The 13,212-nt window shown below is 43.2% G+C and overlaps 1 pseudogene; it reads left to right on the plus strand.

Moving 5' to 3' along the window:
* LOC132508580 (centrosomal protein of 78 kDa-like) overlaps positions 1–13,212 on the plus strand; it is a 59,210-nt pseudogene that overhangs the window by 9,732 nt on the left and 36,266 nt on the right.

A 13,212-nucleotide genomic window follows, 5' to 3' on the forward strand; every position in this document is an offset into this window, starting at 1 on the left:
ATGTTGGATGATTTATTGGTACTAAAGCAAGGGTTATCATTGCACATCCAAGAAGAGGTTTTTAAATTGGATTATGCATTATGTGTGTGCGTATACCTTTCTTTTGTTTTTCCATACCCAAAATTACAAACCTGCCGTGACTTGTCTTGGACAGGACTCTTCGACATGTGAGAAAATGAGAGTTGTCTCTATGTTAAATCTGTAGAGTTAGCAAGTGACCTTTTGTCTTTCATCAAAAACACTTGACCTGCAGCAGTGTGGCCTCACCAGTGAAGGAGCAAAGACTTTACTAAAGGCCCTTGAAACCAACAGAACTCTGCTCTTTCTGGATGTAAGAAAATATCCACTTGTTGGTATGTGGTCACTTTTTAAAAATTGATTAACACATAGCAAAACAAAAAGAATTTGTTCATGTATTGACAGTTTTTAAAACTTAATGTGTTTAACTTTCCTCATCGTATACAGTTGACCCTTGAACAATGTGGGGTTAGCGGTGCCGACCCCTACGCAGTTGAAAATCTGGGTATAAGTTTATAGTCAGTGGTTCCGCATCTGTGGATTCAACCAACCTTGGATCGTGTAGGACGATAGTACATATTTATTGAAAAATACCCGTGTGTCAGTGGACCTGCGAGGTTTAAACCCATGTTGTTCAAGAGTCAACTGTACTTTTCTAGTGTTGCACTTATGTTTTTAGCAGGTAATTTACTAATTAAAGTGAGTTATACTTGTAAATTGTTCTTATCCCTACTCTGAACAGAGGTGAACCTAGATACTAAACCTGCTTCCACCAAGAGCATTATTTCTTTCTTGTGCAACCTCTGAATTCTTGCAAGGAGTACTTTATTCATCTGTCAGATTCACAAGTAATTTTTTTAATATCTTCTGTGTGCCAGATACGGGTTTAGGCACTAGGGATAAAGCAGTGAACCAGACACACAAAAGTCTTGCCCTCATGGAGCTTACATTCTAGTGAAGGAGTTCAGATAGAAATGAGTAAACAGATAAGTCATATAATTTTAGATAGTAGGAAGTGCAAAAATATCGTAATGTAAGGAGAGTGAGCGGGGGCAGGTAGGACTCCATTGGACAGGTTTGTTAGGGGACAGCTTCACTGGAGAAGTGGCATTTGAACGGAGACCTGAATGAAGAGAGGAGCAAGCCATGGAAGAACTGGAATAAGCACATTCCAGGACAAGGAGGCAATGCGTATGCAGGCATGTAGGTGGGTGGAGTATTTAAGGAAAAGCAAGGAGGCCAACATGGCCAGAGTACTGAGTGAAGAAGATGTGGTATGACATCAGGTCAAGGAGCTAGCCAGGGGTCTGCTCTTGTAAAGTCTTGAAGGCCAGAGTAAAGATGTGGATTATTCTATATGAGTAGAAGGTTTTGAAGTGGAAAAAGGCATGATCCAAATAGTATCTAAATAAGATGACCTGGTATACAGAATAGACTTGGGGGAATAAAGAAGACAAACAGGGAGACCAGTTAGGAGACTATCACAGGAGTCCAAATAAGAGATGTTTATGGCCTAGGTTAGGTTGGAACTTTGCAGCAAGTGAAAAGTGGTTGAATTCAGGTTGTGTTTGGAGGGTGTAGCTGACAAGGCTTGCCGATAGATTAGATGTGGGGTATGAAGGGAATAGTAACAAGGAGACAAGTCGTTGATGATTATGTGTGCAACTGGGTGGTATCACTTAGAAGAAGGGGGCTGATGGGAGGAGCAGCTTTTGAGGGAATATCAGGACTTTGGTTTGTTATCTTAGATGCCCTTTAGTTATCTAAGTGTCTGGACAGTGCTCAGACTGTACTTTCTATCCAAAGGTATCCAAAGCCACTTTAGATGCAAAATGTTTAAAGTTGACCTTTGCTGCTGCCAAAATAGTAGCCACTGGAGGCAGTCTGCAAGATGGCATCTTAGGTATCTGAGGAAGAAATTAGAATACACAAAGGGGGAGATAAGTGTATAATTACATAATGTAGATTTCATATTTAATTTTATGGGAAAAGCAATAATTAGTTGGCTTTTGGTTTTAAATGGCAGTAGCCACTCATTGGGAAATAATTACTCTAATTTCAATTTATTTTACTGTAAATCATTCTGTGATGAAAACAGTTATCAAAAAAGGTCTCCAGAATGGAAGGAGTGCCAAATCAGAGGTATATAATATGTTTTAATTCTCTCAGAAGAATTTCTCTTTAATGGCTTGTTTTTCTTTCCTTCTTAAAAGAAAATTATCAAGGTACTTTCTGCCATCTTAAAACTAAGTTTTTAGTCAAATGAAATGGCTTTTCTGGTTTTGAAAATGTTGTGTGATGCTTTAACTTAGCTTCCCAGAAATGCAGATTGAAGACCTTTTATTAACTTAAAATATCTTAATTTCCAATGAAGATCAAACCCTCCTAAATTACCTGTCACTTAAATGGCATATTTATCATTGCTTTCTCAGTACCAGTGGATAACTTCTCCATCGGTGAAGGAAACATGCAAAGCTGCTAGACAGAAAAAGAGAACTATAATTTTGGGAAGTGGTCGAAAAGGAAAAGCTACTATTAGAATTGGTAACTCTTTCTAATTTTTAATGCTACTAGAACTTATACCCCTTATATATCCGGTGTGCTAAAATTAAAACAGCCTTAATGGTTATTCCTTAACGGTTAATTATTTCCTTAACAGTTAGCTGTTAATATTATTTGTGGTTCTTATGGAACACACCTAGGATGTTCCTGACACATAGTGTTTAATATGTATTAGATATTAATTTTAATCTGATAAAGCTCGTGAAGTGACAAAATCCATATCCAGATATGAGGTCACCTTTTCTCCCTTTCTTGTGGGGTCCAGGCCTTAGGAAATAGAGGGAAGCATGTGATGTGTCTAGTGACAACCCCAAAATCAAGTAGGCAGAGCCCTTGGCGCTTTACAGATATGAATACACTTTTTTGTCATCACAACCCTGTGAACAAACAGTGTTTTACAGCAGCGCAGACAGGTTAGGGTCAGGTGCAGTGGGGAAGTGGGATCCGGCAGGGAAAGAACATCGGGAGAGTCGGGGGGTGCCGGGGACCAGCCCCAGCTGGACAGGTTTTACCCAAAGGGGAGACGGAGTCGGCGTGGACAGAGCACAAGACACCTCAAAGGATGCAAGGATCTGACAAATTTATTTTCATGATTCCGAAGTACTTATACTATAAAGTAATCTCATTTTCAATCTTAGTAACCTTATTCCCATACCAAAAAAATCCCTTACATAAGCCATAAAACAAAAGTAATTTACATTAGCAGATTACATCAGCAGGTTAAACAGGTTAAGTAATCTTCTTATCGCTTATAGTCTTTTTCGTCCCCTGTGGTTAGGTACATCTTGGTCACACATCTCTTGGTCACATAAAAATGTCAGGAACGCAGTCTGCGGTTTCATCATCTTTCTTAAAAAAATTAGATGTTCTTGTACCTGTATGTTCTGTTCAATCAGCCAGTTATTCAAAGCACAAACTCAAGCACATTATTCTTTTAACAACTCTTGGGGGAGGGCGTTGTACCTTGAATCTGCCACCAAGTTCCTTTGCAAAGTACTTACAAAATATAATCTGTGCTTTATATCTATTTTTATACAAAAAACAATTAAACTTATTAAAGGTTGCCAAATAGCCTACTCTATCTAATTTGCTATACCCCATTATAGCATAAAACCTCCCCACCACCATACCCAAGTGTTTTTTAACATATCTCTAGCTCCCCCGGAGGGCCATAACTCATTCAATTTGTCTTCTAAAGTAAGCTTTTACCACACAAATGCTCCTATATATTTCCCTGAACCCAATGCCCTGGCCTGGGAATGGGGATTTCAGGTGTAGTCTTTAAGGGAGCCGGGGTAATCACAATCTTTTTTAGTTTTACCCTAAATCAGGGTCTTTTCCTAAACCCTCCACCAAAATTATGAATAATATATCCCAATACTAATAGCAATCCCATAAAAATCACCTTAAGCAAGAGTAGAGGAGAACAAGGGAACCACGCAGAGGAGAGCTTTGCTTCTCCATATTTGTACCTGACAGTACCAGCTTTGCTTGGCACTATGGGTCTCGTCCGTGCTGAGACTCAAAGGCACTTCCTATATGGCTCCTGGCAGGGGGGAGGGCCGGTTCCAGGGCCTTTAGTAAGGAAACAACAAAAATCACAGATGATAATGACTGTTTTTTCCCAAATGCAGGAATCAGTGGAAAAACTAGAAAGGATCATGTTCAGAATTGTGATCAGTTGTGTCTTAATATGTAAAAGTCAGTTACTTTCCCATTCTCCAGAAATAACACTAAAAGCAAGGAAAGATCCCATTTGCAATAGTCACAAAAATTAGTAAAAATCTAGAAGTCAGTTCAGTGTTCACCTGAAAAAGTTAGTGCAAAAGGATAGATGAAACATTTTAAACATATATGTTAACATTAATAAGATATAATGTTAACATATGATCTATTAACATATAAAGCCACTGGCAGAGGGAAAGACAGATCGGTGGAAAAGTCCAGAAACTGGTCCCTGTTTACTTGAGAATTGTATTTTAACTTAGACAGTTTTACAGTCTAACTTGACGTTTTGTCTAATTGACTGATTGAAGCATTGATAATTCATTTAAACAGAAATTAGATATTTGCATCACAGCATACACAAATTCTAGTCAGTCGAAAAGGTGCAAATGCAACTAAATGCAAGAAGCAAATATAAAATACAGGAGAGAATTTCGGTGTAAGTGTAGGGAGTACAGAAGCCTTCCTAAGTAAGCCAAAAAACTCAGAAGCCATAAAGTAAAAGATATTTAATTACATGAAAATTTAAAACTTTTCTACAGTTCAAGACGTAAACAAAACAAAATGACAGACACAAAAATTTGGTAGTATATTAACATATAAAGGTTACTGTTGATATAGAGAAGAACCCACAAATAAATGAAAAAGGATAACCAAATTTTAAAAAGGCAGGGGCTGGTTTCTACCTGTATGAGCAAACAACTCAGAAGAAGCACAGCTGGCTACTAGACAAATGAAGAGGGGCCAACTTCTTTAGGAAATGCAGATTAAAACCATGGGATTTTCTTCCCATCTGTTGGGCAGAAATTCTAAAGACTGATAACATCTGGTGTAGACGAGGGAACAAGCACACTTTGCCTATGTTAAGTGTAATAACTGTGTTCAACTTTGGAGCGAGGTTTGCAGCGTCCATCAAAGTTCAAAACTCTCTTGCTCTTTGTCCAAAGACTTTTACTTCTAGGCACCTGCCCTCTGCCAGTACTCTGCCTTGCACAGAATTGTGCATAAAATCAGGCACCCGCAAGTCCAATGAGGGATACTTATGTAATGGGGAAAATCTAGAGACAACCCGGATGTCCTTCAGGAGGGGTCTGATGAAGGAAATTAGGATCCATCCATGGTATGGAGTAACGTGTGTGTGGAGAAAGGGGTAGGTCTGTGAGCAATCTGGGAATATGACCTGATATATCATCAGGTTAAAAGGAAAAAGAGCAGGTGTAGAAAGAGACATGTCTATTATTCCAGTTAGAAACCCACAGTGTTTGTATTTGTAAATACTATATATGTATATATGTACATATGGAAAGACGCATATATACACGTATACACATTTGTGTATCTGATCCTGAAAATGCACAAAAGGCTGTTAAGGGCAACCACCTCTATGGAAGGGAATAGATCTTTATATTTTTACTCTAGTTTTCCTAATCGTGTGCAAATTTATGGTTAATTTTTTATTTAAAAGTTAGGCAGTCAGGAGAGGCCTAGTGACTCTTTTGTGGGCTTCTCTCACCACAGGATGCACTTTTCGCGCCCTTCCTGTTTCTGGTTTGTCTTTTGGAGCAGACACCACTGAAACGAGCGTCTTGTCATCGCTCACCAACTACCTGCGGTTTTCTTGCGCCCTCCTAACCCTCACCACCTTTGTGAGATGCTGTTTCGCGCTGAGGTGGTGCCTTTCCCCTCACACACACCCCTCTGGTACCTAGGGGAGTCCCGGGGTTTCTCAGTGGGCATTCTAGAATACTCATCCCAGAGATGCAGTGGGTTTTTCACCCAAAGCATTTGGGGAAAACTCTGTTCCTGTATGAATTATCCTCTTGGGAGTTCACGATTCACCGGAGCTCTTGAGACGCTCTAGGAAGTTGAGTCAAGAAACCCCTGTAGCCCTGTTAGTTCAGGATTTCCTAAATTTCTAGGACTGACTGTGGCACTGCTTTTCCAGTCACAACCATCCTTATCAGCTTCCCTGATAGACTCCCTGGGGAGCGCTGCTCAGACTCTCTCCTGGAAGCTTTGTAGTCCCAGTATTACCTGCTGCTTCCACACCCTCCCAGCCCCCTGCCAGCGCTCTGTCAGCCTGGCACCTTCTCCCTGCCCCCCAACTCATTCAGGCCACAGGCGCTGCCCTCGCTCTGGGATTTAGTGATAACGCCTGGGAGCAGTGGCCCAGCACAGCCCACGGCAGTGCCCGGCGTGGCTCACAGGGTTTAAAACACACAATTTGAGCCCTTACTGGAACATGGGAAGATGATTTAAATCCAGATGTCTTATTTCATAATCCCCGTGTCTCTGAAAGTGGGAGAAACAGACTGGGAGGGCTGTGTGTTTCAAGCAAAAGGGAGACTGTTTCTCTGTTGAAGTAAAGAATGGTCCCTCACAGTTAACAGGTAACGTAAGGAGTTTGTGCTGAGTCTGTCATGTTGGGCCTGTTATACTCATTTATATGACCGTTGGGTCCCTAATGGCATTTGCATTTACTGCCCAAGCTTGAAACTCCCCAGTGTCCCTGTCTTGGTCACGAGCCCTAATTCTGTTGACCTAGAAAGTTCTTTGTGGGAGCTTTCTAGCAGGCCTCTCCCCCAGTGTCCCCACCCTCCAGCCCCTATGTCCTAGTGCTTTTTCTAAAACGCACAGCTCCTTGTTGAGCAGACCTGATTGCTCCTTGTTGCTCCAGGATCCGATCGATCCAGTTCCCAGGAGAGCGTGTCCGCAGGGCCCTCTGCGGTCTGCAGTCCTGCCCCCAGCCAGGCACCCAGCACCCCAGGTGCTGCAGAGAACTTGCTGGTGTCCCCCGTGCCTTGGCAGAGACAGCTGTCTGCCAGATGCCATTCCTTTGTCTCCCCCTGTCCTGACCCCTCCCACCTCCCTTCCTCTGAAACCATCAATCTTCCCTCAGGCAGAGGTACTTGCTCAGCTCTGTGCTTCCACAGGGCTTGTCCTGTGGAATTTGAATTCCCTCCACAGCCGTCTTGCTAGGTTGGGAGCAGCTGATTCCCCTTCATCTTTTTCTTCCTTCCCTCAGCCCCACAGCAGGGACACTCTCGGGCACCGTGCAAATTTAATCTTCAATTTCTAGTTGTTATGACACTGTTGCTGTGATGATACCATCTATATTCACAGTAGGATGGGTAAATGTGCGGGGGGATGCCTGTAAATACAGATTCTTTGTAAATGCAGGTTCCTAATTCTTCCCCCTTTTAATATTTTTTCCCCTTAAATCATGTGTCCTTTTTGCTGCTCCAGCTCTATGATTGGACTGTCACCTGGGGAGCCTGAGGCAGCAGAGTATCAAAGAGAGTAGACACTAAATTTTTATTTATTTTTATTTTATTTATTTATTTATTTATTTATTTTGCGTTACATGGGCCTCTCACTGATGTGGCCTCTCCCGTTGCGGAGCACAGGCTCCGGACACGCAGGCTCAGCAGCCATGGCTCACGGTCCCAGCCGCTTCGTGGCATGCGGGATCTTCCCGAACCGGGGCACGAACCCGTGTCCCCTGCATTGGCAGGCAGACTGTCAACCACTGCGCCACTAGGGAAGCCCTGTGCTGTTTACTTTTAATGAATCCCACCCTTTAGAAGTGGAAGAATAAGACAGGATGTGTTTGAGAAAATGGAGAGAGTTATTACATATTTTCCTTGTTATCTAGAATAGCATGTCAGCTCTTCTTCTGTTTGTCTCCTTTGGTTGTCAGTGGAACATAATTTTGGCTTGCTCACTTTCCAAATCAGAGACTGAAGTCAAATACTAACGTATCCTAGATGAAACTTGACTCATTCATTTTTTTTTTTTTTTTTGTGGTACGCGGGCCCCTCAGTGCCGCGGCCTCTCCCGTTGCGGAGCATAGGCTCCGGACGCGCAGGCCCAACGGCCACGGCCCACGGGCCCAGCCGCTCCACGGCATGTGGGATCCTCCTGGACCGGGGCACGAACCCGCGCCCCCTGCATCAGCCGGCGGACCCCCAACCACTGTGCCACCAGGGAAGCCCGACTCATTCATTTTTGAGATTCTGTATGAGCCCTGTGCAAGGTGCAGAGAATAAAAAGACAAATTTATTGACTTCAATAGATATTTACATAGCTTTGAATGTGTTCCAGACGCTGTTCTGAATTCTATCAGTTATCTACTTTTGCATCATAGAACACTTCCTGACAGTGACTTAAAACCACAGCCATTTCCTTGGCTCAGGATTCTTTTCAGTCAGCAGGTGGGGCTGGACTCAGTGGGGTGGTTTCTTCTGCTGGTCTCATCTGAGATCACTTATTCAACCAAAGTCATCTGGTGATCCACCTAGAGTCTAAATGACCCCCTTCATCTGTCTGGCAGCTGGTGCTGGCTGGTTGTTGGCTGGGCCGTTTGTTTCCAGCAGGCTAGCTCGGGATTGCTTACATGGCAGTGGTATTTTAAGAGGGCAGGTATAGAAGCCACATGCCCCTTGAGGACTCAGCTTGGAAGTTGCACAGCGTCACTCCTGTTGTAGTCTCTTGGTCAAAGCAAGTCCACAAGGCCAGCCCACATTCAAAAGGCGAGGAGCACAAGACCCCACCTCTTGCTGGGAGGGCTGCAGAGAATTTGTGGCCATTTAGTCCTCACATCAGAGAGGCACAACAGAGAGATTTAGTAACTTGTTCAAGGTCACACAGCTTGGGACAATACAGTGTTTTAAGTGCTTTGAAAGCTGCTGCTCATTATTTTTAAATCTTACCACCACTATTCGGACCAACTTATTTTTTTTCTCTGCAGCCTTGTAGAGAAAGGGTCATTCATATTGCTGTGTGGCTGCCATGGGTTGGAAGCTTCATATATGTTGTACCACTGAACTGCCATAACTAGTATGAAATGGAGATATTATTATTATTCCTAATATTCAGATGAGGAAACTGAGGCTCTTGGAAATTAAGTCTGAGTCGTATAAGAGAATGTCAAGTCACTGTTCCATATGCAAGAGTGGTCTCCCTAAGTAAATTATAAATGTCCTGTCACAGATCTTTTTTTTAATCTCTTGTTTGCATCTGGAAAATGGTTTTTAAAACTTTTCTGTTGCTGTGTTAATGGCAGTTGCACATTGCAGAAAAATAGCTGGAAGAAGAAACATGTTTTTCAGATGTCCAGTGGAGCCCCAGAATAGAAGCAAGATGAATATTCCATTCCACACTGGCAACACCAAAGGAGATGATGCTTTAGAAAGAAGATTTCTCAACAAAGCTCTTGAACTCAATATGATCTCCCTGAAAGGGCATAGGTGAGTACATGTCCCATCCAGAAGCTTGTCAGAGAATTGGTTTAGTTTTCAGACGCTGAAGGAGACACATCTAGGAGCCTGCCCATCCTGGAGTAGCAGTTATTGTAACTAGTTGGGAAAGACCGTTTGTTACAGGGGTGCTCGTGCTGCTGCTTACAGGCCCCTTAGCGCGATTCCACGGCCGGGAGCATGGGGGGGCCACACCTTCTAGGAGCTCTGGTCAAAATTGCCTTTGAAAATCTCTGCTCTGACAGCACAAAGGTGCGTCCCAGCTCTGGTGCAGCTGGCACAGCCTGTTCGGTGTAAGAACAGACACTGCTGCTCCCCCGAACGTCAGAGACAGTAGTTAAATCTGTCAGCTCCATGAAAAATGTATGTTGTCACGCATGAGAATAGCTGCCCGCTCCCTGCTCCCCGCACGGCAGGCTCATCGAAGAGTTGAGCTAACCTAGGTTACCTGTGAGCGTGACGGTCCTTCACTGCGTTGGAAAGGAATTTTCTAATGACTGAGATGTGTGACACTCCTGGCCACCTGCGGGGGCTTTCAGGTGGGAAGTTGGACACGATGGCCTCAGGTGCCGTGACTCTCGCAGGAGCTGGTGACGGGAAGGAGGGTCGTCCTGATGATCAGCCAGATGTTCCTGTTCTTAACGGCTGCATCGGTGGTTCTTCTGGGTCCGTGGGAGGGATTCGGGCCTCTCTGCATAAGGCTTTCACCATCGAAGATGTCAGAAGCTGGCAGCCTTCATGAAGCACTTTTTGGAGATGCACCAGCTATGAGCACATCCTAACCAATATACACTCTGCCCTTGAAGGTGTACAAAATTGAAAGTCACTTGGGCATGTCTAAAAAAAACTAAACAAACACAGTATTTTTCTCGAATGAACATACTTATGATAGATTTTCTTCTTTTTCCAGAGAACAGCAAAACATCCACAGCTATCCCAAGCTGTTGAAACTTAACCTTAATTCTGACTTGAACTGGAAGCTTTTAAAAAGTCTTCTGTTGCTTTTCTACCAAATTCTAGCTACTGTTCTCTTTGCTACTACTTCTTCTGCCTAGATCTCATATTCAAAGCTGCCTATGGGTTTAAGTATATGCAAATTGCAAGTTGTTGTTTTTAGAGACACACAGACACACAGCATGGAGGGTGGGTGGGGCCCTATAGGTGCTGAATTTTGATCCTTTGCAAGATGACAGCAGTGGGGTCTTCTGGACTTTCTTTATACGGTTATTCTCATCAAGCGATAAAAGTGACTTACTATATGTTTATATAGCAAGGTCTGTTTTTAATACCAAATAGTTTATATCTCTATGCATTTATATCTCTGTGCCTTTATATTTCTAATAATTCGGTTCTTGTTGGTATATGTTGAGACTTTGAGAATTTGTTAGGATCCCTGACCTTGTGCATTAGAGTGTTACGTTCTCAACAGTTGTGTGCCTCCCATTCCCCCTCCCCTCTCCCTTTTTAAGCTGCTTCACAAGAGTTAGAAGCTCCCTGATTCACTTTTACTTTCCTTTCAGTGGGTAGAAGAACGGTTGGTTGGTTGGTTGGTTGGTTGGTTGGTTGGTTTTGTTTTTCAGTTATGCTGTTAAACTAAAAATCTGTGTTAAATTCCCTTACTGTTTCTTCACGTGGCTGTTCTCTTTCTGGTGTTTGACCAGTGATGCCGTGAGCTCGGGAAGATCTTTGCTGAAGAGTCTTTTCCCCTACTGTTCATCCATTGTCAGTGTTTTATGTTGACCGTGTGAAGGACATTAAAGTCCTAAAACATCTAAACCTTTGTCAATGAATTTCTTTACATGCTTTTTAGACAGATTGTTCTTTTAAAATCTTCATGCTGGGAAAACTTGAGTCTAAAACTAGCATCTGTGAAGGGTATTTTGTTCAGAAAGGTGTAAGACTTGAGTTCTGCACATCCATGTTTTTAATGATTCAGCATACTGGCACCTTTCCGTTGGCTTTTGGAATGGACATTATCAACAAACCACCTTACAACACAGCTCACGGTATAAAGTTGTATGAACTTTGTCCCACTTAGGCTGGAAACATGCCACTAGGACAGTTTTGAGCTATCTTCGTGTTTCGTTGGATTGTGTAATGAGGACTATACTGATCTTTCGTCTCAGCTCTGCACCAATTAGTTGGGTTAGTTGGGTTTCCTGCTTAGGGCTAAACCTTGCCAGTCTTGGTTCTCTCATCTGTAAAAAGGAGGATTGAAATAACTCCCCCACTTACCTCAGGGATGTTTGAAGAGCTTAAAACAAGGGCTCAGTGCAGGATGTGACTGTTTAAACACAGTAAATGTTTCAACAGCAAAAGCTGGCCAGTCCATGGATGCCATCCGAGTGTTCACATATAATAGTGCTCAGAGTCTATTTTGCCTCCTTCCTCATCCATTCATATGATGGTTACAAGTCCCTGTGGTTTGTACCGGCCCCAGATCTCTTGAATCTCCACTTATTTCCATTCCCATTGCCACAGCCAGCTCTGTCATCCCTCAGCGGATCATTTCAGCAGCCTCATCTGCCCCCACCTGCCCCTACCAGCACAGCCAGTTGAACCATCACTTCCCCTTCATGCTCCTCCTTCGTTCATAAAAATCCCAGACTTCTGAGCCCAACGGTCACAGCTTTGTGGTGTCTGGTCTGGCTTCATCTTTCTTGTGTTTCTGGTTCTTGGAATGTGGCAAGCATATATGCCCGTGCTACGTCGGGTAAGCCTGGAGTTTCTGCCCCCACTCAGCAAGACTGACGTTCCTTCAAGACACCTGCCAACCTCCTGACCTTGTTTGTGTTTCCTGCATTGGAAGGATGCACTTTTCCTATGTTTTTATAAGCGTGACCCTTTTATCCCATCACAGCACCTCCATTCTGTGTTTTCCTGTGCCGAGGGTGTCTGCTTACGTACCTTCCGCATCAGAGCAAGGAACAAGCCCTGTTTCTCCACCTCCATCACCTGGCATCCTGCCTTGCCCTTAGGAGGTGCTCAACGACTATCTGTTTCATGAATGGAAAGGCAGGGCTTCCTGAATTTCGCAAACAGCCTACAGTAAAGGCAGAGGTACAATCTCACATACATGGATGTTTTAATTTTTCAAAAGCTTACTATATAATTTCACTTTTAGGTAAAATTTAAAATCTTGGAGGGCTCCCAAACTCTTCTTTACATATGTGTGAAAGTGTTTGGAAAACGGTGAGCAACTGCATTCATACCAGGACAAAGGGTAGTCACTGTTGTCTGGAGCACAGATCGTTGGAAGATACTCACTGAGTGCAAACCTTCACCTTTGAATGTCTCGAGTGAACGGACGTCAGTCTGCTGACCACGTGGAGAGAGGGGAAGGGGAGGTAAGGATGCAGGCCCCGGGTGTACAGGCTGCGGGAGCCACAACTGGCAAGTCTTTAAGGTTAAAAGCAAAGTGGACAGACAGGTGTCTTTCAGGCCTTGGGAAATCTGTGTAAGCCTTGGTGGCCTCATGTTCCTTCAGATCCTCCGGAGTGTCCTCCTTCTTCTCCCAAACTGTTTTTGTTTATTTTTCTCTTTCAAAATTTGACAACACATAATCATGTTAATACCACCTAAGTGAGAAAAAACAGATTTGTTCCCTCGTTGCTTATGTTTACCTGCACACACTGCTTCATCCCCATCA

This window comes from Lagenorhynchus albirostris, chromosome 18, assembly GCF_949774975.1.
Source record: "Lagenorhynchus albirostris chromosome 18, mLagAlb1.1, whole genome shotgun sequence".
In the NCBI taxonomy this organism is placed as follows: domain Eukaryota; kingdom Metazoa; phylum Chordata; class Mammalia; order Artiodactyla; family Delphinidae; genus Lagenorhynchus; species Lagenorhynchus albirostris.